General features: G+C 41.2%; 1 protein-coding gene and 1 long non-coding RNA gene across 4 annotated transcripts in view; one reads left to right on the top strand and one right to left on the bottom strand.

The window, feature by feature from the left end:
- Positions 1 to 13,053, bottom strand: part of YES1 (YES proto-oncogene 1, Src family tyrosine kinase) — a 52,855-nt gene extending 39,802 nt beyond the window's left edge. The window contains exon 1 of the mRNA XM_040586159.1: positions 12,890 to 13,053. The gene's annotated coding sequence lies outside the window, so the exon portion shown is untranslated. The remainder of the gene's footprint in view (positions 1 to 12,889) is intronic.
- Positions 13,054 to 13,172: 119 nt separating this feature from the next.
- Positions 13,173 to 24,798, top strand: LOC121084549. 3 transcript variants are annotated; one of them, XR_005826774.1, is made up of 3 exons: positions 13,173 to 13,994; positions 20,088 to 21,226; positions 24,771 to 24,798. It is a non-coding gene; the product is annotated as an uncharacterized LOC121084549 (long non-coding RNA). The 3 variants fall into 3 exon arrangements; XR_005826773.1 differs by lacking the exon at positions 20,088 to 21,226; XR_005826772.1 differs by having other exon boundaries at positions 20,088 to 24,798.
- The last annotated feature ends 271 nt before the right edge of the window (positions 24,799 to 25,069 follow it).

The raw sequence follows: 25,069 nt of genomic DNA, 5'->3' as shown, positions 1-25,069 counted from the left end.
GTCCCTCTGGAAGGCAGCACACCCCTCTAGTTTGCCAGCCACTCCTCACAGTTTCATATCCTCTGCAAACTCGCCGAGGCTGCACCTCTGTGTGACCACCTCGGTCAGTAATGGAGGTGTAATACAGGACTGGCCCTGGTACGGAGCCCCACGCTACACCACTAGTAACTGGCCTCTGGCTGGACTTTGTGCCACTGCTGATGACCTTTGAGCCCAGCAGTTCAGCCAGTTTCCAGTCACTCTCACTGTTCACTCACCTGGCATGTACTTCATCAGTTTGTCTGAGGATGCTATGGGAGACCATGCAGAAAACCTTACTAAAGTCAAAATAAACAATATTCATTGCTCTGCTCTCACCCCCCAGCCAGTCACAGAAGGTGATTAAGCATGACTTCCCCTTCATAAATCCATGCTACACTGACAGCTCCAAATCAATTTCTAGTCTTTAATATTTGGAAGTTATTCCAGCTCCTGTTCCTCATCCTTTCCAATCTGAGCATTTTTTTCTGATGTATACAATACACTTACTCATTAATAGCTGCACATCTACTAATTGGAGTGTCCTTAAAACAACTAACAATCTCATGGCACTGCTTAACAAACTACTTATTCTAGCCAGGCACTGAAGTAACAATGCTGCTTTTTTCTCTCCACAAATGTATCTAAACTAGTAGCGATGTTGTTGCAGCTGTAAGGGCCTAATGATCTCAGAGAAGCAAGAAAACACCCTCCTCCCCGCCCCCAAACATACTCACTACTTACTGTTGGGAAAACACCAGTTCACCAAGCATTGCATCCAACCACCAGAATTTTTCCCTCCTTTAAACTGAGAATTTTGTTAACAGTATCCTTTCTACACATCTAGTATAATTCCCAAATTTTGTCAGGCTCTCGACAGAAGTAGCTCCTTTTCTCACATTTCCTGGCCTCCCTGAAACAGAGACATCAGGAATTTAGGGAGCATCTTCTCCACATGTTTTTTTCCTTAACTTTTTTCACCTTCTCTCTTCCCTTTGTAAGTGCAGTGAAGACATATCAGACTCCAAACTATGCTTAAGAAAAGGCCCGCGCTTACACTTATCGGGGAAGAAAGAATGCACAGCACCAAACGCTCTGCATCCAAGTGATGGAGTACCTGTAAGGTAAGTGTCTTTTCAACCTCCACTAAAACTAAAAATGCAAAAAGAATTTCTGGCCAGCAAAGCGGCAATGCAGTTTTCCCAAACTCTGTCCAGTTCTAAACGTTTCCAGGTAGTGGATAATCTAGTGGCTGGTTTGGCTAAATGGTAGCTCAGCTCTGTAAGTCTTACGGTAATGGCACGTTACAGTTGTGGGTTTACACTGTATTACACATCCGACTAAGTATTTCAAACACATGCTGTGGCATTAAACTGAACTGGAAGAGCAGATTACAACATGAATCCTGTATCCTTTCGTCAATTTAGCAGCATACTGACAAAAAAAAAAAAAAAAAGAAAAAAAGAAAAAAAGAGTCCATTTTAAAAGCAGTGTTGTACATTTGGCCAGGACATGTCTGCTGCAGTTCTGACATACCAAGGATGATCGCCTGACAAGTTTCTGGGGTACTAATGCTCTCTGCAGCCAACTGATTAACTAAAATAATTTAAACAAATCTGGATGTACTCCCAATCAGGTTGTAACAATTTTCAGGCAGCTGAAGCCCGGGTCAATGCTAGTTGACAGCATCCGTTTAAAAACTCTTTCACACTTGTGCTAAGTTAAATCAGCTTGGCACTCTCTCTGGTAGGCTATTGTCTCCTTAAAGTATGAGCACTATTCATCCAAGTGAATTGCTGCATTAAGGGGACAGTTGGCTGGCATGGGCAGGACAGGACTGATTGACAATGGCCTTAGTCACAAAGAAGTTGCAGCAAGAGTTCCTAAAAACCAAAGAGCAGTTAAAATCCTGAATAGATGAAGCTAGCTGATGACGACAAAAACACAGGATGTTTCCGGGAAGATGCCGGTGGTTCAATAAGCTTCCTAACTATGACTAATCTTAAAACAGTTCTTGTGTCTTATTTTGTAAATTACAGCGCCTCAAGTGCTTCAGAGAATTTCAGTTTACTACTTAACCCCTTAACACCAGCTAAATATTGCAGCAGCAGTTATTTGCGGAAGTTTTTTCTGCAGAGCTATGTATGCTAAACGGCTGAGAGCTCAGTGGATCTGCATTCTTCCCAGGGAGCAGATTTTATTTCATGTGAAGTGTTAATAAAGAAATGCGAAGCAGCATTTAAGGACTTGTCCACAAATTATTCTAAGGAGATTACAATGTTCTAGCCTCCCTTCCCTTTGTGAAACTTCAAAGAGAAAAGAAAGCCATACAGTGCTGAGGTCAAAATCATCACAGACTGCTGAACCGATTCATGATCCCCACAGATACCAGAAGCACGGAAAGAAAAACTTGATATGCAAGAGTGACAAATGATACATTTTACAAGAAATATATCAGAGTATTATATAAGTAATCACTATATTTGAGTTCATTTTTCAAATACTGTTTCTTCATTGTTTGTGTACACAATACAGATACTGTTGTGTAAAGCATAAGAAAAAAGATGCCAAAGGCACTACTGTGTACTGTGGAAGTTAGCAGGATTACTCCAAATACCACTGGCAAACACACGGGATAACATCTAGTCTGACTTTTGGTGTAAATGAATTACCCTCTTCCCATCTCAGCAAGAATACAGAAAGCCACTCAGACTGCCAGACTGTGCTGAAAATACAAAGTCCCGCAAACACCACACAACTTGTCATATAAAGCCTATTACATTTAAACAGTACGCAGATCTCTTTCAGCTATTTAAGGATAAACTGCTTGAACATTCGTTAACAGCTTATAAAGTGTTTTGAGTTTTCTCATGGTAATTCTTGTCATATAGACAGAGTTCATAAACTGATTGTAGCTTCTGTAAAATATCTGTAGTCAAAAATAAGTAGCATTTTATTCACTGCTCAATGCAGTGAATTAGTGTAAGTGTATTATCTAATTGGAAAAAAGAAAAAGTCTTTGATTCAACTGTTAAATTAACCTAGCTGTTCTGAGCTAACAGATCCAATTTCATCGCCTGTAAAGGCAGGCAACACTTCTTTGTCTTCATTTTATACTCTAATGAAGTCTACTTGAATAGAGCTGCCTCCACTTATTCCAGAGGACAATTTGGTCCTTTTGTGTAAAGCTAATCCAGTTCTCCCTGAAGTCAAGGGGAATTTTGCACTTGGCTTCAGTGTGAAAAAGGATCACGTCCTAAAACAGCAATGATAAAATATTTGTGAATAAAAATAGGTTCAGATTTTCCACTTCCTAATTAGCTTAAAAAAATTATAAATATATATATACAGATATAATTGATATGATGAAATAAACAATTTTTAAAAATGGAAAAAAATTAATCTCCATTTCAGTTTAAAGCACAGGAAAAGTTGTTTTACACGGCAATGTTTTTAAAAAGAGACTATAATCTCATTCAAACATTCTGACTGTAAAACTGCACTATCTAATGCATCTGCCTCACCTTTTCAGTTTCAGAGTCACTGAGGTGGGAAAAGTAACAATCCTTCAGGTCTAGGAAATACTTTAAAGAGAAGCAACAGTTTAATGGCATGGTTTCCAAGCCTTAGAAATCATGCAGCAATAACGCTTACGAACTTTTCAATTCTCCATCAGTGCTGCCAGGGTTTCCTCAAGAGCGTCTTACACTGTGGTCAGTCCACCTGCTCAAAAGTTTTAGCAGGTCACTGTGTTGGCCTGAATATGATTTGATTCCATCACTTAAGTTACCTAGTTACCTGGCTACACTATACGACATATAATGTAGTAAACAATGTTTACTTCTAAGTATTCATATAACAGCAAAAATAAAATAGCATATACCTGCACAGCCAAATTAAGTCACATGCTGACTGACCACATGCCATGTTTATAATGGAAAGTTACCCTTCTGATGGCATGTTTTTAATATTTAAATAAAGTATTTTTTTTAAATTGTAACATCAATTTACATTCAGACCCAAATTTACTGTTAGGATAACCTGTATTAAGTTTAAATAATTTTTAAATCACATTGTTGGCCACCAAACTTTTAAACAAATTCAAATCACCAAACCAGCATAGCTCATACATAACCACCTGGAATCAGAATTTGAACACCTACATACCTGAGGTAACATAAGCTGTTACAAGTGTAGAGGATCCCCTGCGCCAATTAATATTATTTATATATTAATTCACTAGAATCCAAGAAACATTTAGAGAAGATAAGGTTAAAAGACAGAGGAGAGATTTTTGTTCATATTTTCAAAGAAAACAAAAATTTACAAGTATGAGATCTATCCATTCTAACACCTTAGAGGTTTTGGTGACCAAAATTAATTAACAAATTAAAGCTAACATTCCCTTTCTTAAATAAATCCAACAGATTTCAAACAAAATGTGTTTTGCATTTAGAATTATTGCCTTCTGTATCCTTATCTAAAAGGCAACATATTATTAACGTGTACTTTAAAATGTAACGGTGGATATTTATATGAATTTTGATCAGAATTTCAATTCGAATGCCACCGAACATAAATTAGAAAGAAAGAAAAAAAAAAAAAGTCTGGCATATAACTTGGGCTTTCATTGCTTAAATAGTTACATATATAGGTTAAAATAATTATTAAGACACTCTATCCTTACATTAAATACACATGCAGAAAATACATGCCCCTGGCAAAAAGCTAAGATTAGTGTAAACCTAATGTATAGCTACAGTCAATATATTTTACTGACCAGTACAACTCAACCTTTCTTTGGGAAAAGAATGAAGAAGCACAAGTGTAAAACTAAGTAAAAAGAATTTTAAATAACCATATAAAATCAAAGTGGCATGTTTGTTAACGTAAGTCACTTTGTATTAACTTAGCTATGATTTCACCATGTATACACCAAATTTAAATAGCATTCTGAAGGTATGTTAGACCTAAGCTGAAGCAGGGGGAAGTAATCAAAGGAGCCCTACATTTAACAACCAATGCAAATTAATTCCAGAATATTTAAATACACTTACTTTGTATAAACAAATCAAACATTTCCAGGGAAATAATTTTTTAATCTATAAACTATCACTTGTCTCATTTTACATACATCATAATAGCCTGAATCAATCAGTCCTACAGATTTCTACAGCATACAAGCTAAGAAATATTTCCTAGGATGCAAAAGACTGGTATCTTTAGCAAATTACGTAATATATATAATTATTCAGCAAGCTATTTTGAAAGCTTATCACTTTAAATAACCTCAACCACTATGACTTATGAATTAAGTATATAAATGTACTTAAAAGACAGTACAGAACTGTACTTGAAAGTAAAAAAAAAGTGTCCATATATTGCATCTTAGCCTCTAGTTAGCATTTAATGTGTTTGTCTTCTGAAATTGAATATTTTGTACTTGCATTTTGCTCACTCATTTGAAGACCACAGAACTAAAAAAAACAACACAAGGATGTCCCAAAACATAACTTTTTTTTTTATTCACCCCCTACAGAATATTAATCAAATACGTTTCAGGTTTGAGAAGTAGGACTGCTGAGAAAAGGAATTTGACCCAGGATAATTTCCCCAACTGACTAGTTGACAGCTCATGAATTATCCTGGTTTTCCCTTATTTTTCCTTCACGGGTAATCATTTTCAAAAGGAACAGTATTTTGCTCTATGATGTAAGTGCTCCTGAACGGAGTATTTAACTTTACTATAAAAACAGCAATAAACATGGATGTCCACAGTGAGATTTGTACACTCTTTTTCTCTATCCGATGCATGTTTTTCAGTTAGGTACGGAGGAGCTATTACAACCTTTAATAATCATTTAAACAAATATTTAACATCGGTATCAGTTAAACAAATCCCTCCCTCTCTTTGCTTTCAGGACTTCACCATTCTATTAATGTATCTTCTACCTAGAACTTGGGGGGGGAGGACGGGGGGCAGGATGTACCCAAAAAAACAAAACCAAAGAACATACTTTGGCAAAATTCCCAACTATCACATGGCTCAGAAACCTCAGAAAAAAGAGAGCACACTTACATTTTAAGATATTACTGCTGGAAGGAAACCTGCATGCTGTTTATTTAGAACAGGCAAAATCAGAACTGCCACCTGTTACTGAAAGAATCCATTCTGAAATTTTCCCTTTAATGGAACTTCCAAAAAACTTTTACTTGAGATGTTAAGAATTTCTCCTGAATGGGGCAGGGGAGGAAATAAAAAAGGGAGATAGTTACCTAGATGGGCTTCTGGTCTGATTCATGACAGCTGTTCTTTCTTAATGAACACGTGCATCAAGGAGAAGCACTGTTACAATTCAGGATAAAAACCAAACAAACCTGAAAACCACAAGTCTTCCATCTCCATGCAGTACAGGACAGCCTTCTCACAAGAATGATACACAACTCACTTGGACTGGTCATCATGCAAAGTAGAGAATTGTCTTTGCCATACAGATCTTATCTAAACATTGCATAAATTTGCATTGGGAAAAAGAAAAAAATTCTGTATTTTCAGGTTCACCTGTCACTAAGTATTGCAAGATTTTCTATTAAGAGAAATTACGTACAAGTGCATAAGATACACTATTCCATACATTTGCAGCTTCATCATAGCACCAATATTAAGTTCATATCTTTAAGAAAACGTGGAGTACTTCAGGTGAACTACTGGAATTGAAGCTAGTCACAAATACTGTGTATCAACAAAAACACCAGAAGTAAAATACTCTGCTGGCACATACTGTTTTCAGCTCAAGAAGTTATGGGAAAGGGGCACAAAATACTCTCTTTTATTACCATAAGCTTTCCTCCTATTTCATCTCACCCTTGCTTAGCCCTCACATAAATATAAATGCTATGTCTTTACAGATTTTCAAAATGTGAAGTTGGGTATTAGGCTTGGTGCAGATTTTTAAGATGTTTGGAGACCACTATTTTACACAAATTTCAGGCCTGCATGTTAATTCTGTTTCTCACTGACTAACCTTGTTAAACTTTTGACTGAAACATTACAAATTTTGTCTGTTAATATGCTTCTGAAAACCTTGGTTTGGAAATCAGTAAGGTAAGATTTTCATGTCAAACTGCAGACATTCAGAAAAACAGCATCAGAACCAAGGCAAAGAAAGGCGATACAAGAGAACTGAAAAACTAACTTGGAAGATGTACTACTAACTTATTTGCTATAAATACATTAAAATGAAATACAAAACTTTTGTATTTATGTTCAAATTTCCTTCCTCAACTGCAGCTCTTTGTTAATGTTCTCTTTCCCACAGTTTGCCAAATGAATGCTGGTTTCAGATAAATGTATATTTTGAAAATGAGAATATTTTCTAGACATTAATAATATACTCATTTTTCAGTGGTGCATGCTTTGACCAAAGCCTTAACAGTGCTGCTCATCTTTGAGGCACATGTTCATTAAGTTAAGTCTATGGACAGGCCAGCCCATTACACATCAGTCCGGAAGCCCATCTAGCACAAATACCTCTGAGTCAGACCAGAGGTTCACCGCTGATCTCCACCGTCTGACATGCTGGGCAGTCCTGGATGCTCAGGAAGGGAGCCTAAGAACCAGGAAAGCCTGTGACCATTCTATCCTGTGCACAGCCTTTTAGCTTCTGGACTTTGGGGTACTGTTGCTGGCAAAATAGGAGTATTTACACTGAATAAGCTAAGCTGTTAAAAACCAACCAGAAACAGGAAAAGCAAGGTATATAGGAGGACTTTGGAGGTGTTTTGGTGGGTTTTTTGATTCTTATGTGGTTACAAGTGTCAGTCACAATTTTGGTCCCTCATAAAATGTTCTTGAAAAGCAAGCAGATACACATAACTCATACCTGGGTTTCCTTTGTCATATTTTAAACATAAATATTATTTTTTTTATCTAACCATGCTAAAAATAACTTACTAAAACCAGGTTGTTCACTATTAGTTTTAAGTCATCTTTTCCTGGATGACTGCCAAACCAGTTATAATGCTATACAATTGCAATACAGAAGAGAGTCATAGTACCCTCCAATTACTCTTTAAATACCTCACACAAGCACTGCCTTTTCTTAAAATTGTGAGGGCATTAAGTATGGTAGAAAATTTCAAAACCTTTAGCCCAGATATTGTATTTTGTCATCCTGAAGCTGAACTTCATGCGCACCATCAAGAAGTTTACTTGAACTATGGATAAACATTGGAACAGGACTGAACATGAACACAGTCCTCCACTCCAACCCCTCTTTTGTAACGGGGCCATCAGTCCTGCTAAGCATACCTGAGACCTGACTGCAGTTATGCCCCATCATTCACACAATCAATAAAACACTACTACTGTCTCAGTTTTGCAGGATCAGAAGGTGCTTTGGCCATATGCAAGCAAAGGAAATTAACCCCACTGAACCAAAGACTTCCAATATGGCTTTAAATGTCTGATCAACGCTCCTGAAAGTTTCCCCGAGACAAAGTTAAAGGCCCTTACTTAGGTGGGTGGGTTGACTCAGCTTCACTGTCAATGGAAGTAAATGAAGTCATTCACTTTTGTAAACCTGGTCTACCTGATCCTAAAATCTGAACTGAAGGGGCAGCTAAACACTTCTGAAGAATCATTTATTTTTCCCAGACTTCTTGTGTGAAAAAACCCACAGAAACATGTATCATAAGCCACAGAAGTTTTCCATCCCCCTGAAGTACAAATTTGAAAGACGAATTATTTGAAGTTCAGTAGTGCTATTAGAATTCAGAATTTACGTAAACGTTGAAGATATGGACACAGTCAATATAGATACTTACTAGAATGTCTCATATAACATTTGTAATAGCGTTTGCCTTCCAAAAATACAAAGGTAAAATACAGCCAGGTTAGCAAAAAAAGTTATCTAACTTCCTATGCTCCATCTTCAAGTACTCAAGAAGCTGAACTACAGATGATGCCAGTCTGAGGTTTTAGTGGTCATTACTTCCTCGGCACTCTCCAACCATACCCTGCAACATTACCTAACACTACAGTCAAGAAAAATCGAAACAAAACCCTAATCTCAGCCACAACAGTCAACGCAGCCTTGGAGTCGTTTACGAACGATCCCTACAGCAGAATCCTGCTGGGCTGTGGAGTTTGGACACAAACCAGGGCTAGTAATCCTCACAGGAGACCATCAGCTCCAGGGCTCATTTCAGCTGAGCACACCTTTGATCTGACTTGGGACACAGTGTGAAACCTGGTGCCCTATGCAGGTGCCTACCCAAACTATTTCCAGTTATCCTTTACATTTTTAAAGAATACGTGTTTAAATCTAAAGGGAACAAAACTCATGCATAAGTAATAACGTTTACTTACTTAAGTTCTAGCATTAATGTTGCTATCATCTAGATCTCTGATCCTGCCATCAGCTGTGCACGTTAACTCTACCTAAGGGTGCAGTCCCGCTCATTTCAATAACTTGCTTTGGTGCCAGTTTCTGCTTTGTTGCATTGGTACTGTTAAGGATAAACGCCCATAGGTGGAAAAGGCAGTAAGAATGACCTCTTAAAAATTAAACTTGTCCTACAGTTAGTTGACAGCATCTTTTCAGCATGACTTCTTCCCTACTAAATTCAGCATACGTATGGGAATTTGTCCAGGTTTGCCTTCAAAACCTGGCAATTAATAATACAATCTGGAACCCTACTGCTCTAAGTCATTGGGTTTTGAATGCAGCTGGGGACTGTAGTGACTGAAAGAAGTTACCATATGGCAACCCTAAAGCAGTTTGTATTTAAAAAAAAAAAATTAAAGTTCAGTGGTTGCCACATCATAAAATCCATCACTATAAAACAGCATCCTACTGGCATTCTTAAGGAGAAGAAAAACAAAGTAAGTACCAAGAACAAGCTATTTACTTGTATTTGGAGGTAGTTCCTCCAGGACAAAACCTAAACCATTCTGTTACAGTAGTTTGAGAAAACTACATTTCTCCCTCACTAATCAATCTGTTACACCAACTAGCAGAGGACTTCCAGTACCAAAAGCCTGAAATCTTTCACAAGGGCTTCACAGAAACCACAGACTGTGCACGTATGCACAGAAGGCATCCTATCTGAAAAAGGCTGCTTGATGTGACGCAGCAGAATAAGGATGCATTCCTCAAGTAGTCTTTGTGTTAATTCCGACACCAATTTTTAAATTAACATCAAGGCAGCTTACTCGAACTGCAATCAAAATACGAGGCAAAACAGTTGGATCCAAGTAGGGAATACAGATGAAAGAACATATTTCTTTTAACTAATGGTTTGAACACAAGGAATTATCTATTGCAAATAGACAGCTTTGTCCACAGATAGTGCATATAGAAACATAAACCCAAGCAGTTAATAAAGTAAACTTTGACCACATAAACTGGCATGTGCCACACCACAGACTTTCACATCACTCTCACATGACGGTCATCATTTATTGGAGCAAAGAGAGTGCTGATTTCATTCTTCAGGAGCTGCAGAAAGTATTCAAAGCTCAAAACAAAGAGTATTCCTCGAGTGCAGAACCACACTTCTCTGCTCTGCTACATGAATACTGATAAAACCCCTAAACTGTGAACTGCAGGTTTTCAATAGTTCTGTTACACAGTATGCAGCACACCAAAGATTTATGATGTCTTTTTCTAGCAATTTCAAATAACATTGCAACTTAAACGTACTTCCAATTTCATTCATTTCACAGCCAAAGAACTGTTGTTAGGCAATAAATATCCCCCTTGAAATTTTCTCTTTATAATACAAAATACAGATTAAAGCTACCTTGGGCTCACTACTCTCATTCCAAATTAAGTTCTTCAGATTTCAAAGAGGGGTCCAAATATTAAAAAGTTATTGAAAACTAGACCAGTAGTGCTGCACGCAGCAATATCAGGGAGGCCTCGTTTCCTGCATCCATTTCCAGCTTGAGATAAGCATTGATGTGAATTCTCTGGTGTACTGGTTAAGGGCTCTCTTCTACCTGGCTTCCTTATTTTCACAAATTTGGTAGAAATTGCTTACCTAGGAGACCTCTGCTGCCAAATTTGTTTGAAAGCATCTAACAGCCAGAAGAGCCTAATGAGGGACTGATGGCACAGATACTGCAGTTGCATTTCAGCTGTACCTCCTGAGGAAATAAAGCTAAAGAAACCTGTGGAATAATTACCATCACTGCTACCAACTACTGTCACCTTTTCACATGCCTGGTGTCGTTGGATCTTTTTCTTTGAAATTCAGCACAGCACCAGTGCTGCTCTCCTTCCGATCGATAATGGACACTACCTCATTCCAAAACTAATCCTGACACCCTAGCTGTGCAAAACACACCCATAGTCTCTGCTCCATGTTCAGCAAGAACCTCCTATAGCTAAATTGACTGACATGCAGGAGAAACACGAGTGGAAGTGCAAGGTTTTGCTGTTTGGAAAGGAACAGCTCTTTACACCTATGAAGCCTGCAGAAACATTGAGTTATGGCAAAACTGTACTACCTACAGACAGAGATACTGCAAGCATAATAGACAAATTTTATTAGAAATCTCTCTTCAAGGGCTTACTTTCCAAAACTGAAAGGAAAAGGCTCTAATGTAAACTTTTGTATCTTGCTTCCCTCACCGAATGCCAATTTTGCTTGAAAAATTTGCCTGAAGTTTCATTCAGCTGTTCAAGAATTATTAAGAAAAAGACAATACACTTTGCTTGGCAACACACTCTGAGTTTTAAACCAGTTTTGGAACATTCTGCCAGTTTAAATAAATCCAAACATCTATTTTTTGATTAATGACCAGCCTCTGCTTAGTGTTGAATCCAGCAGGTACATCTCAATACACCTTCTTAACAACATGAGGTTGAGAAATATTTCTATCCCAGTTTTCCTGGCACAAAGCAGACCGTGCCCACATACGGACATCTGTAACGGACCATTCCGAAATGCATGCAACAAACCCGTGTGTTTGCACTGTGGTACAACGGGGAAGATGCCACGCTAGCCCTCGGCCCGAGGGATGTGCACACAGCCTTACGCACAGCAAGCCTGCCTGCGGGTCCACGCAGCGCGGAAAGTCAGGGACAGCCTCGGCTGGCACAGGGGCCTGCATGTGTCCCGCACGCTCCCTAAGCGTGAGGAAGTCAAGGAGGCTTAGAAAAGTGGTATGACTGAACACTGAAATTACTGACTCGGAAATTTAAAGCAGTTGCGTTCCAGCTCAATGCAAGGAAACAAACCAGAACAATGAAGGGGGGGAAAAATAATATAAAATAATTCCACTCAGGCCAAGCTACAGAAAACTCGCAAATCTGTTTCCTGGATTCTGCCCTTCTGCATCCCGGAGCCCCGGCTGGCCGTGCGGATACTCGGCCGCCCGCGCCCGGGAGCCGAGCCGAGACCGGGTTACGCCGGGTGCCGCACGCCCCCGCCGGGGAGCGCACGCCCCGCCGGGGAGCACCCGCCCCGCAGCGCCCCGCGACCACGGCAGCCGGCCGGGAAGGGGCCGCGGCGGCGGGGACACGCGGCGCTGCCCTCCCCCCCCAAACTTCGTTCCCCTCCGCCCGCCCCCCGCGGCCAGCCCGGCCCCGGGCAGCGCGGAACGCCGCGGCTCCCGCCCGCCCGACCTCTCGGCCCCGCGGGCGGGGGCGCGGGCCCGGAAAAAAGTTGCCGAGCAACTTTCTGCAGAGGAAGGGGCCGGGGATGAGGGACGCCCCCCCACACCCGGGGCGCGGCGGCGGGGCCGCCCGGCGGGGAGAGGCCGGGGGCGGGCGGCCGGGGCCTAGCGCCTCGGCGGGCGCCGCCGCCATCGCGGCCGCCTCTCCCGCGGGGCGGGGGAGCGGGGACGCGGCCGGGGCCTCACCTGCCTCTCCTCGGCGTGGCGGGTGGGAGAAGGAGGGGGGGGTGGAAGGAAGCGGGCCCCCCCCCGCTCCTCCCGGAGCCGCGGCGACCCGGGGAGGGAAGGGGGGGGAGGAGGGGAAGGGAGGAGGGACGAGGAGCAGGAGGAGGGAGCCGGCGCTCCGGTGCGTGCGGGGAGCCGGAGCCTCGCTGCGGGAGGAGGAGGAGGAGGAGGAGGAGACTCCCCGCCCCTACGGCCGGGCTCTCCGGCGGGCACCGCGGCCCCTCCTCCGTCCGCGTTTCCCCCCGGGGCCGCCCCATGCGCCCCGGGCCAGGCTCGCCGCGCCTGCCGGCCGGGGCAACAGCTCCGTGCCCGAGTCGGAGGCTGTGGGGGGGGAGCCGGGCGGCCCCTGCGGAGCCGAGCCGGAGGCGGCCCCCTCCTCCGCTCCACCACGCACGGAGTCAACATGGTGGATGCGCCCGGAGCAGCTGCTTCCCCGGCGGGTCCGTGGTGCGGGGGCGGCGGGGAGGGAGCCGGGGCTTGAGCTGCAATGCCCCGCGGCTCCGAGGGCGAGGCGTGGGCCGTGGCCTGCCCCCGTCCTCGTCTCCCCGGGCTGGACGCGGGGCTGGGTCGCGGGACCCTTATCGGGCTAAACATGGGGGGGGGGGGGGCGGCCGAGCCGCGTGGCTGCCCCCCGCCGCCCGCCGCGTCGGGCGGGAGGTCTCGGTAAGGCTCTCGGCAGGTGAAAGCTGAACCTGAGAGATTTCGGCAGCGGGAGCCCTGCGGCGTGGTGGGGGAAAGGCGGACAAAAATAACTTTAAAACTCGTCAACCAGGCGTCTCCAGGTGGGCCAGGGCGTAGGTCGGGTGAACTTAATGCCTTTGGGTCAACACCCTGCTGAAGCGCAGGGGCCGCGGCGGCGGGCGGGAGCAGCGCGGGCGGCTCGGGGCAGCCCCGTGCTGCTCCACCGCGCAGACCTGTCGCCCAAACACTCGGCAGACAAAGGACAAGCCTGTAAATAACGCACCAGTAAGTCCGTGGTATTCTGTGTTACGGCTTTCCCACTCGTCGCAATTCCAGAAGTCAGCGTTCCACATTTTAAGGAAGAGAGCGTTGGATTTGTGTCAAGGTGGGCTTTACGGAGAAAGGTCGTTCAAATGCATCTAGCCTTCAGAACTGCAGATTGCCCTAAAGAAGCAATGTTACTAAAGTTTACATGGGCAAACTGGCAGTTCTCATTCAGCATTAACTTCATTGTTTTCAGTTCTCTAATAGTCAAATCTGACACTGGAATAGTGTTCACATCTCTTGCCTCTTTATTTGGTTCAAAGGCTGAATATGAAACTATTGTTCGCTAATGATAATAATAAAATATATTTTTAATCTTTAAAAAAAATTGAACAGGATGTCCAGTTTGTCTTCCAGGCAATGCTGTGGAGTAAAGCCATCTGTATCTTTTAATTTAAGATAAAGCATTTGCTTTTACAGGACTGTAAATGCACGAAGCAGTTAACAAAGTACAAAAAAGTTAAAGTATTTTGGATTTGGAGACTCCTTACCATAAATTGTACACGTGTAATCCTGTTAGAGCAGTGGAGTTTAACATGTTCCTGTTCAGTCAGGAACCTAAATAGCATTATACAGAACTGATTTTTAATATTGAAGCCAACAGTGAGTTTTACAAATTGACCTGGAGCATGAATTATTCGACTGAGGAGGAGGTCTAGCAGGCTGGTCGGAGCACTGGGTCTGTTGTGGCTTTAATGCACCGGCTGGGCTTACAGTAGTCTTGAGTGAGACCAAGGTTTGACCTGTATCAGTTGCGGGGTTTTTATACACAGGCAATGTTGGGTGGTTACAGCACAATGGTAACTGGAAAATGGAATAAGCCCCAAGTATGTAATCTTCTTCATTATGCTTCAAAGTTATTAGGTTTTTTTTAAGCTTTGTAGCTTTTGGCTATTTTTTTGCTGAAAAGCTATATGCTTTTAAGGCATATTGGCTCTTGCTAGCTGTCACTGCAATTTGACTTGAAGAGTTTCAGGCCAGGGACTGATGGATGGGATTACATAGCTGTCCTTTCTCCCAGCACCTGGCTGTGCCCACATGGCACAGAAAGGTTTGTTGGGTTTCTCAGTTCATCACACCTCTCCCATTGCTTTTTCTCCTTAGGATGAGTATAAGGAATAATTTGGTGGGCTTCTGAAAGACAAAGCCATTAACTGTGACCTCCACTTGCTGTCTTATCAGCTGCCACAGAGTACTGGGGCTATGCCAGTAATCAACTTTGGTTGATCGTGGAGGGACCAGCGTACATAATTTCAGGCACAGTGTGATTAAAATAGCAGAACAGTTGGGGAGAAGATGAGATGACCAGTCCCATAACTGACATCAAGCTCAGAACCACGCCATATGGGCATGAAAGAATAGATTAAGGGTTTGAGTCGGGAGTCTTGGAGGCTAGACATGCTTTCATTGCAGTGGAAAAATTGACTGCTGCTTAAATTGTCTTGCACTTGTCACTGATAGTCTGAGTGTTCCTCATTTTTATAAGGAAATGTTGAGCAGGTGACTTAAAACCATCAAACTGCTGGTGGTTCAGTCCATTTAATCCTGCAATTAATGGAGGGGACCTGGGGCATCATTGCTACCTTCTGCCTGCGAGCCAGCCTGCAACCTGTTGCCACATTTTACTTAGTTAAAATTCCCTTATGCTGCTGCACTGCTGTCACTGAGTGGGTGCGCAAATCTGTTGCAGTGCTGTGAGCGCTCTGAGCCGTGCAGGTGGACTGACACTGCTTGGTATTTGTTCAGGAGGCATCAGCTGGAACTGACACCAGCTCAGCTGTGAGTCAGCCAAAGCCGGTGCCTGCTTTTAGGAGTTTCCCACCCCTTCTGCTCTATTGGTTTAAATTAATATTTTTATTTTGTCCAGGAAAGAGAGGAGCTACCCTCATATGCTGTAGTATGGCTGGAACATGGTGCGAGATGCTTACTGCTGTAGGGGTTCATTGCGGCTGTTTGCTGGATACAGTTTCCCAAATAGCCCTTCAGACAGGCTCAGCATTCACCAACTCCTCCTTTTTTAGTTGGTATTAGCATAGTCCTAAATATCTGTGCAAATGGTACACAAAAAATGCCTTCCTAAATGTAGGGTATCTTTCAGAATTCTCACATAGTTGAGTTAATTTCTAAAGAAGGTGACCATTTATGTTTAAACAATCCTTAACATTTGTTTTTTCTGTTCGAATTAATGGTTGGTAGGATCAAGTACATACTATGCCAGAGGAAGTATTTTTAGGGTTATAAGGGGGAATACAGATGTAAGAGCAGAAAGAAAAAAAGGAGGAACAGAGGAATAGAGATGGAGGAAGGCAATATTTCAGGTATTGATGTGGGTTCAGTGATTCACAATTGGGAATGTAGGACTTGTACCCTGCTATTTTGAGGGAGGTGGGCAGATTGGTGTTCTGAAGATACATGCCAAAGGTTAATCTATGGCACATTTTATAGTAATTTGGAAACATTGAGACCTTAATGAAAACACTTGGTGGAATTGTTTTCCAATAAATCGGAATAAATAGAAAAATATTGTAGTGGTTCATGGTCTCCTGAAACAATATTTTCTTTTAAAAGATAGAAAAAGTTCTTCTGGACCTAAATTCATTCCTTCTGAGAAATAGCTATCGCTTACTCTTTGAAAGTGTGGAAAACTGGTATTTTATAGCAGCATCTCCTAAAATTCATGGACCAAGTTCCCATTGCTCGTTGTACTGTGTGATCCTATTACAAAAAGCAGTTCTTCTTGGAATTGATTAGTATTAGTCACACCCTTTCTTTTAAGCACTTGCATCACTGTTTTTAAGAATAGATTTAGCAAAGCATGGGTAGTTCTGAATCTGAATATTCTAAGTATTAGTCGAATAAGTGGGTAGTTTTTGTTTTGTCATGTTAATTTCTTCAAGTGAAGCTATTAATAAAATAATTGATTTTTTAAAGTGAAGCATATTCCTTGAATATAATGCAAATTACATATGAATATAGTAGTTCAGTAAGGAAATGGAGTGCTAAGTCACTGGGTGGTGTATCTGTCATCATTTCCTATTCTGAAGCAAGTATTCCATTTAAGGTTTATGTTAAACTTCAAAATTTTTTGTCACAGATGCCCCATTTTGCCTCAAAATAGTTCTGCATCTCCAAATGCCCGGGATCTTTGTGTTCGGTGTGCACATCTATGTGCAAGATTAAATATTCCATTCTTTCTCAAGTAATATTTCTGTTTGATCTTGTGTAACATGACTACCTACTTATGCATATTATACTTTTAGCAAGTATGTGGAGGGTTCTTTTTGAAAAACATTGATTCAAACACTGGTTTTGAGATTATTTAAAGTTATTTTTGAAAGCATGCTAGACTTGGAAAACCTTATACTTCCAAACCTGTTGCTATTCGTGTCACATCTAGTTATATCAGACATGCTGGATTACATTGTATAATGAAAGCCGTATTGCTGTACTCTAATCTTTATCTCTTTTTATCAGATCTCCTTTGAATTGCGCATGAGTATTGCTTATGGTTACTTAAAATAACTGCTGCTTTTTTTTCAAGGGCAGTGCCACCTATGATGAACACTTAACACTCAACCCTTCTTTGGCAGCAGCTACACAACCTGTATCTTTGGTTCTTGCATGATTTAATTTAGAAGCTGCACAGACACATTCATTCTTTTATTTGTCATTTAAATTTCATGTTTGAAAAATCCAAAACTCATGAAATCATACATGTCCAGAAAAATTTAATGCAATTACTTGGGCACTGTGCTCTTCTGAGAGATCTGGAACATCTGCTCTCCTCCTCACAAAGCGAGTCACATACTCTTATTCAGAAAGGAAAATGACAAACAGTAGGAGAAAAAGAAGTATGTGTGGTAACACTGACCTGAACTGACTTTGGTTTTGACATCACTGCTAGTCGTTAATAGCCTGTAAGAGACTTCTGACCTCATTTGGTAGACAGTATGAAGGAGCAGTTTCTGCTGACTTTGGGAGACCTGCACATATTTGTTATCGGTTATACTTATTCTGTTATTCTTGTGCTGACTGCCTAAGACATTACTATGGAAGAAACACTTCATAAGGTTATTAGCTGCAAAATCCAAGTTAATACAGCATTTAGGGAGTGCTGCTAGGTGATTCTGCATCAGTCTTCTCTTCCAAGGCACCCTGAATTTTAGCTATGGAACACACATGCTGTTGTGGCGCTTTTATGCATGACTTCATAAAATGAAGCCAAGTGAAACAGAGTTAGTCAACTTCTTTTTTAAAAGGCATAGCAACTATATACAGAGTCTTAATGTGGCCCTGTGGGACCAGCCTTTCCTAATCAGCCTGTGTCCACCCCATTGTAGTTGTCCCTGTTGTATTCCCCTATCTTATTCTCTTCATCATCAGCAGCCAGTAGTTTGTTCTTATGCTCAGCCATTCTTGAGACTTTGTATGGTCCTTTCCTCTGGGCTCCCACTCTGACTAAAGATGGACAAATTCCTCAGGCCTGTATCGATGCCCTTTATTATGCATTTAGTGCTTAACAGATCTTCAGTTTTCCATGCCAGGTTGTTGTTATTCTTGCCCTAATGTTTTGAGGATAATTGTCTGTCACAACCCTGGGCACCGGAAAGCCTGCTTTCTTCATTTAGAGGTGAATGTGATGAAGTTTATTACTTTGGGAATAATTCCGAGATAACAAAATCATCCCCTCAGTCTGGGATGCCGGACAAATCCTTAGAGGAGAGCTTCAGTCAGGATGGGGCTCTTCACTGTCACGGTGTTCACTGTTACAGGTGGACATAACTGTTGTGCACCGTTTAGAGATCTCAGAAAACTAGACAGCTGTCGAATGTGTGGTTTTCTTCTCAGCATGTTCTGTGTCCCTGTTGTTTCTTTCCCATCTTCTATTTTCTCATGACCATTCCTTCAGCTGGAGCTTACAGTCCCCTCAGGTCTGCTGGCATAACTACAATTGTAGTTTTTTTCCTATTTTTTGTAGTTCTGCCAATGTGATCTTAGTCAATTTAAGTCTCCTAATAGTTTTCTAAAAACCAAGAGTATGTTGATGCAGCTTTGCTAGGGAGTGACATACATACAGTTATGCTCACTGGCATGAGTAAAGAGGTAACACCACAGGGAGGAGGCCAGTGACTTCTTATCCCACCTCAGCTGCAGCCAGAACAGTCTAAATTTTCTGAAATTTCAGAAAGTAGGAAACCCCGGTGTAATTGCATTAATAGATGAGAAGAGAGCAGTGGTGATGGGGAATAGAATAGGAAAGACTAGATTGCTCTGTTTCCCTGGTGTTTAACTGTTACCTGGCTCTTCGCGCATCTCTCTCGGTTCCCACCCCACTCCAGATGAACACCCTTTGGTTTCCTTATTGCTATCTGCTTTGCTGCCCTGAAGCAACTGCAGTCTCTTCCATTCTTCCCTGACAGTCTGTGTCTGGGTGAATGAGAGTCATGAATGAGGTACCCGAGGTAACAACTACTCAAGAGGCACTTGTGGAAAACCTGATTTTTAAAATCTGAAAATCACATTAAGAGATGGGATAAGCGTGGGTCCATTAAAAGCAGTTGTCTATAACCACCCAACTTCAACTTCTTAGGCTAAGATTGTTCTTGGCAATTGCCTGCCTCACTGCTCTGACACTTGGAATGTGAAAATCTGCTGCTTTCTCATGCTAGGAGGAAGCAACTTTGCCAGCTGAGTTGTAGAGAAGCACCTCCACTTCCAAACTGGACACAGTCCTTTGAATTTTAGCAAGTCTCCCATGCAGATGTCAGAGATATATGCATTTTGCAGTATGTGTTAATAATCCATCCACATCTGACCTGATGCTAAGTGAGCCTCTGCAGAGTCTCACTTCGCATGTAGGGGCTTAGCAGATCTAAGGTGAATTCTCCAAAAACTGTCTGCATATCTTCCCACAAGTCCTACTCACCCAGGAAGATGGAGGTGTTTCGTTCCAAGGCTTAAAAGGCTAAGCCAGCATTTCTTTGCGATTAGATAGGCACGCAGAGCTGGAATGGACCTCCCACCATGCAACAACTATTGTGGGAAAATGGTAGCGGCTTTTCCCTTCTCCAACATTTGCTTAAAAAGAAAAAAAGTACAGGAACGAATAAATAAGGAAGACTGCTTCCAAGTTGTTCCTCTTTTTCTTCTGCAGGCTCCGGATTTGTCCTGTTGTTTTATCACCATGCTTCTTGAGAATCTGGCTCTTGGGGGAAAGGAGCGTAACAGAAACCAATCGGAGCCCCCTCCATGAGTGCTGAAGTCGGTGATGAAACATCATGGCTGCTCAGAAGCTTTCTGTTCATCTTCTTCAGAAGGGAAAAAAGGGCTGATATAAAGGTTCAGGAGAACTAAGTACATGCCATGAATTCAGAACTAGAAGCTATAAAAAGGATGATGTAAAAAAAAAAAATTTTTAAGAAAGGAGAGTATTTGCCAATACACATTTCTCCAAATTGTGAGCTATTTTCAGAAAAAATATTCATTATTCTTTATTAATTTAATAAATTGTAAATGATGGGTTAAAAAGATAAATTTATTATTCTCATAATAATGAGGCAATGCTAGTTAATAATATGCAGACAAATGTAGCTAAAATACATGGCATTAACGATTGCATTAGTATGGCTGACATGGTGATATGGTGCTTCCTTCTGCTTGTTTTTCCTTTCACTTTTGGTTAAAGTGGGATTTTCCAAAGCACAAGAATTTAGTTATCCTACTCCTCGTTCCTTCAAAATAGAGCCTATTGAAAGTCAGACTGTGTGTTCTACGCTGTCCCATATTTTTGCTTTTGTTTTCTAATTGGGGAGAAAAAAAAAAACCGTGGAAAGTTAAAAAATATTTTTGTTTTAAAATGTGGGCTTGGGACATCTTTGATGCATCATCATAACACAACTAGAAGGAACTCTATTGTTCTCGATGGAAAATGCAATCCATTCAGGAACACCAGATGATGGGGGAAATGAGGGACCTAAACCATGACAAACTCATGATGAGTAATGACAAACCATCCTGAAGAAAAACATTTAGATTCGCTTGGACAGTTCAAAACATTTTGGATTCTTTTTTATTTTCCCAAAAGGGATGTTACATTGTTTTGGCATAACCAGCTTTTTCCTGTGGAAAAAAGTCAATATTACAGAAACCACTTTTCTATTAAAAACTATGAACAGAAAATTCTGGAGCAGCAATAGAGGGAAGCAGTCAAGCCAAAACCAAGCACATTTGAAAATGTCCTCCCTAGAGAACCTTATGACCACTCCAACCTAGCAATAAGAATTTTATATGAAGGTAAGTATATTTCACAGACACCAAACATAGTGTAATGAAATCCATGTGGCATGACTTAATGTGTTTCAACATATTTGAAATAATGGTGTTTCACAGGGACACTTGAAAACTGTTTAAAAAATGTGAAAGAGCTGTGCTGGAAGGCTTGGGTCTTTGAGGTGAAAAATCACATCTGAGATTTCACAACTGATTTGCTAGAATTGGGCATTTTTAAAAAACTGAGCACTGCTTTTTTTTAAAAAAATATCTCTGTCCACCACACAAAAGTTTGTGTTTAGAAACATACTTACAGCTTTAGAAACAGACCGCAAAATTCATTATTTAATACTTAGAAATTTACTGCTAAATTTGGTTTCTAAAAAAAATGGGCACAAACCTCTTTTTAACAACAGCAAAGTATTTTTGAGAAACATACAGGATGTGGTACTCTTACTGAATTTTTAGGCTATGGGTAGTTAAGATAACCTGTCAGGCCATTTTATAGCCTTGTAAAAGTGGCTGTGAGTCACTGACTTTCTAGAACTGATGGTCATCTCAATGTCTGTTTTTCAGGACAGCTTCTGCTCTAAATGTGACAAACTTTGTCCTGGCTTCTTTTGTATCAGGGCAAGCTTCATCTTGACAATAGTGGGTAGAAGACAGAGCCTGTTATTTCCCATTGGCCAAATTAATTACATGTTTTTCTGAGTATAATAAAGGAGCGATGCACCAAGTTTATGAGAAAAAGTGACCAACAGACCAGCCAGTATCAACTGCTCTGACTATCACTACCTCTCAGATTTCACCCACACTTCAGCCCAGTCACTTGTGCCAGATCAAAGTGTCCCATATTGATCAGAAAGCACCAAGAGATGGGGATTTCCCAGCATTGGGTAGCACAGGTTTAAGGGACCAACAATCAAGAAGGGCAGAGCAACAAATCAAATGAGGTTTGTTTGAATACGACTGTTTGTTTGACAGGTGTTTGAATACTACTGTTGGCATCACACCTGTTGGCACATCAATCATTTGGTCAGCTAAGTTTTATGATCTTTCACCTGGTTCTTGCAGGCATGTATCTTTTTTTGTTGTTGTTCTTTGTGTGTAAAGTTTTCATAATGGGATACTAGTCCCCGTGGTGGGCCTGGTAGGTGTTTATGTAATAAAACCTACAGTAATATAGACAGCCCTTGCTAGTCTGATGTGCAAAATAGCCACTAACAACTCTGAGCTTCATCACACCGCAGGGAATGCATGGTGAGCTATTGAAGGGCCCAGGGCCATTGCAGATTTATGCTGATAAAATCAGAAAATGCTCTACTTGCTGCATGATATCTCTGGGAATGTCTGGGAAGTCAAATTAAAATGGAAGAGTAGATTTCATAGCTGAGGGCTTCCCCTTGAAGCACTTGTGGTTTTTCACTAGGTCAAAGAAAAATTACAAATGGATCCCACTGAGGTTTGACAGATGGTTTAAGGGTATTAGGGTTTTTAGTCAACATCACCTGACAAACAGTGTTGTTTATTAATACATTCAGTGTGTTTCAATATAATTTTTCTCGTCTTTTACCACTCTTGATGAGGGTTGTTTTTTTTCTATAATTGTTTTGTTAGTCATTTCTGTAGGCAGCTAGGCAGCTGTTGCAAACCGTTTATTAGTTGTGGTTGGCTCTGGATTTAACAAAATGCAACTGCACCCTCTTGTGGAGGCTGGTAAGTAGATTATTTCGGTTTCCTGGTACCACCTGGTTTATTTTTTCTGAACAAGTCAAATGAAAACAAATAGCAGAAGCGTCCTGAGGCCACACAGCAACAAAGCTTCCTGGAGAACTTCAAAAAAAAAACAAGCTGCAACTTTGGAATGTCTGAACTCGGACAGCCTTTGAAGACAAACTTCTGTGGGGAAGATTTTCAAAGGCACCCTGGGAGACCTTCCTGCCCTTGTTTTTTGTGGGGATCCCTATCATAATATATTTTTCAAGAGAAATAGAGTTGGTATGGCTGTATGCATAGAAATGGTACACTTACAGCTAAGTCTAAGGACAGTAATTCATTAAGAGTGTCCAGCATGGACCTGAAAAATAATTTACATTCATTCTCTGTGTGTGCAAATCCATGAACACACATGTCGGTCTCCCTGTATGCACTAATGGAAATAGGGCATGTTCTTGCAGGCAAGTATGCTTGTGAACGGAGTAGGTTAGGCTGCACGTTAAAAATTTAGCTTTGAACACTTGTATATCTCAAGATGTCAGTTTTTTTCTGTGACTCATGTGGACACCTTATTTAAAGGAAGTGCATTTAAATTCATGAATGCATTTATACTCTGGTTTCTGAGGAGTGGTGGCAGGGGAAGCAAGAACTTCACCTGGTGAAACAAATATATTGGCATGTCCAACTCCCACTCTGCAGTACATGGGGTCACACAGAGGGTCCCATACAGTATTTCCCTTACTTAAAAAAAAGAAGAAAAATTGTTTACAGGAAATTACTCTTTCTGCAAAAAAGCCTCAAACTTTTTTTTTCACTGTTAGTGTGAACACAAGGACTTTCTGACTGAGACACAGTGAAAGAAATATGGATTAAAAAAAAAATTTCTCATGTCTTCCATAAGCAGACACACTCACTGATAAAAGGATAAAAATGCCCCAAGAGTAACAAGACATTTGGGAAAATATCACTTTCCATTAGTAAATTTTAATGAAATGATACTAAAAGATTTTACATAATTTTAATACACTAAGTATTCAAATGCATTAAACTCCCATGTAAGCAGCAGCAGTTTTTTGTGGGCCACAGCACTGCTGTTCTTTTCTTGGAGCAAAGAATTAACCCAGAGTCTGCTCTGATGTCAATTACAAAGCTGGAAGAATTTGACTCGCTCTCTGCAAATGGTTAATTAAAAAAAAAGAAAAAAAATTGTTATACAGCATTTGATTCCCTATGTAGAATGTAATGAGGTGAGTTAATTTGCATTTTTATGTCTGAACATGTTCTTGCACTGCCAGCATGTCTCACTGAGAGGTGAAATACAACCTATCAACACCTCTGGGTGGGGTAACAGAATTCAAGATGCTGGTCTGAAAGTCAGGTTTAAGGGGTCCTGGTCCGATACTAACATTGCCTTACCTGTGACAGGGCTTCTGTGCTTTCTGAAATTCCACAGCAATCAACAGTGTTTCACATTTGTATTTCTACTCGCTTGTGTGTTGTGCTTTTGCTCTGTGCTTTAAAGGGCTCTTTGCCATTCTCAAACAGTATATGTTTCTGCAGTCAGTAATATGGTGCTTGAACCCAGATGAGGATATAAGCCTCATTTTTATATCTCTGTTGGATATTTGCACTCGTCCTGTATGCTGGACTTTATGTACTTCTGGCAGAACAGTGGTAAGCCTGGCACCCTGCTGGCTGACCCAGGAGGAGCAGCTATGGTTGCAGATCTCCAGCTGGCGTGGCTTACATGGCCCGGACGGCTTTGGACTCTGTGGGCTGTCATAAAGGGAAAGAAACGGGTCGAGTACTCTCATGACTGTCAACATTATAATTTTGTTGTGTCTTTCCACAGGGCATGCAAGTATGCACAGGTGGATGGACAAAAAAGAATTACAAGCACCCTCATATACAGAAAAGCTACTACTTGGACCTCAACATGCATTGATTGCTTCATGCCACCAAACTCTGAAGGGCTCCTTTTATCACACTTCAATCATGGGAGCTTGCTCCTTTTCTAGAGCTAGCATGGATGTGAAGTTTATGCAGCTGCATCCCTCTTTCAAGTTAATTATATCACTCCAAGCACTTCAGCTATGATCCCACACTGCAGTGCTTTGCTCTTGAACCAGCCTGCCTATTTCCCTGGGTGCC

The sequence above is a fragment of the Falco naumanni genome, chromosome 3 (assembly GCF_017639655.2).
Source record: "Falco naumanni isolate bFalNau1 chromosome 3, bFalNau1.pat, whole genome shotgun sequence".
Classification (NCBI taxonomy): Eukaryota; Metazoa; Chordata; class Aves; order Falconiformes; family Falconidae; genus Falco; species Falco naumanni.
Note: the sequence above shows the minus strand (reverse complement) of the source record. Positions and strands in the feature narration are given on the sequence as shown.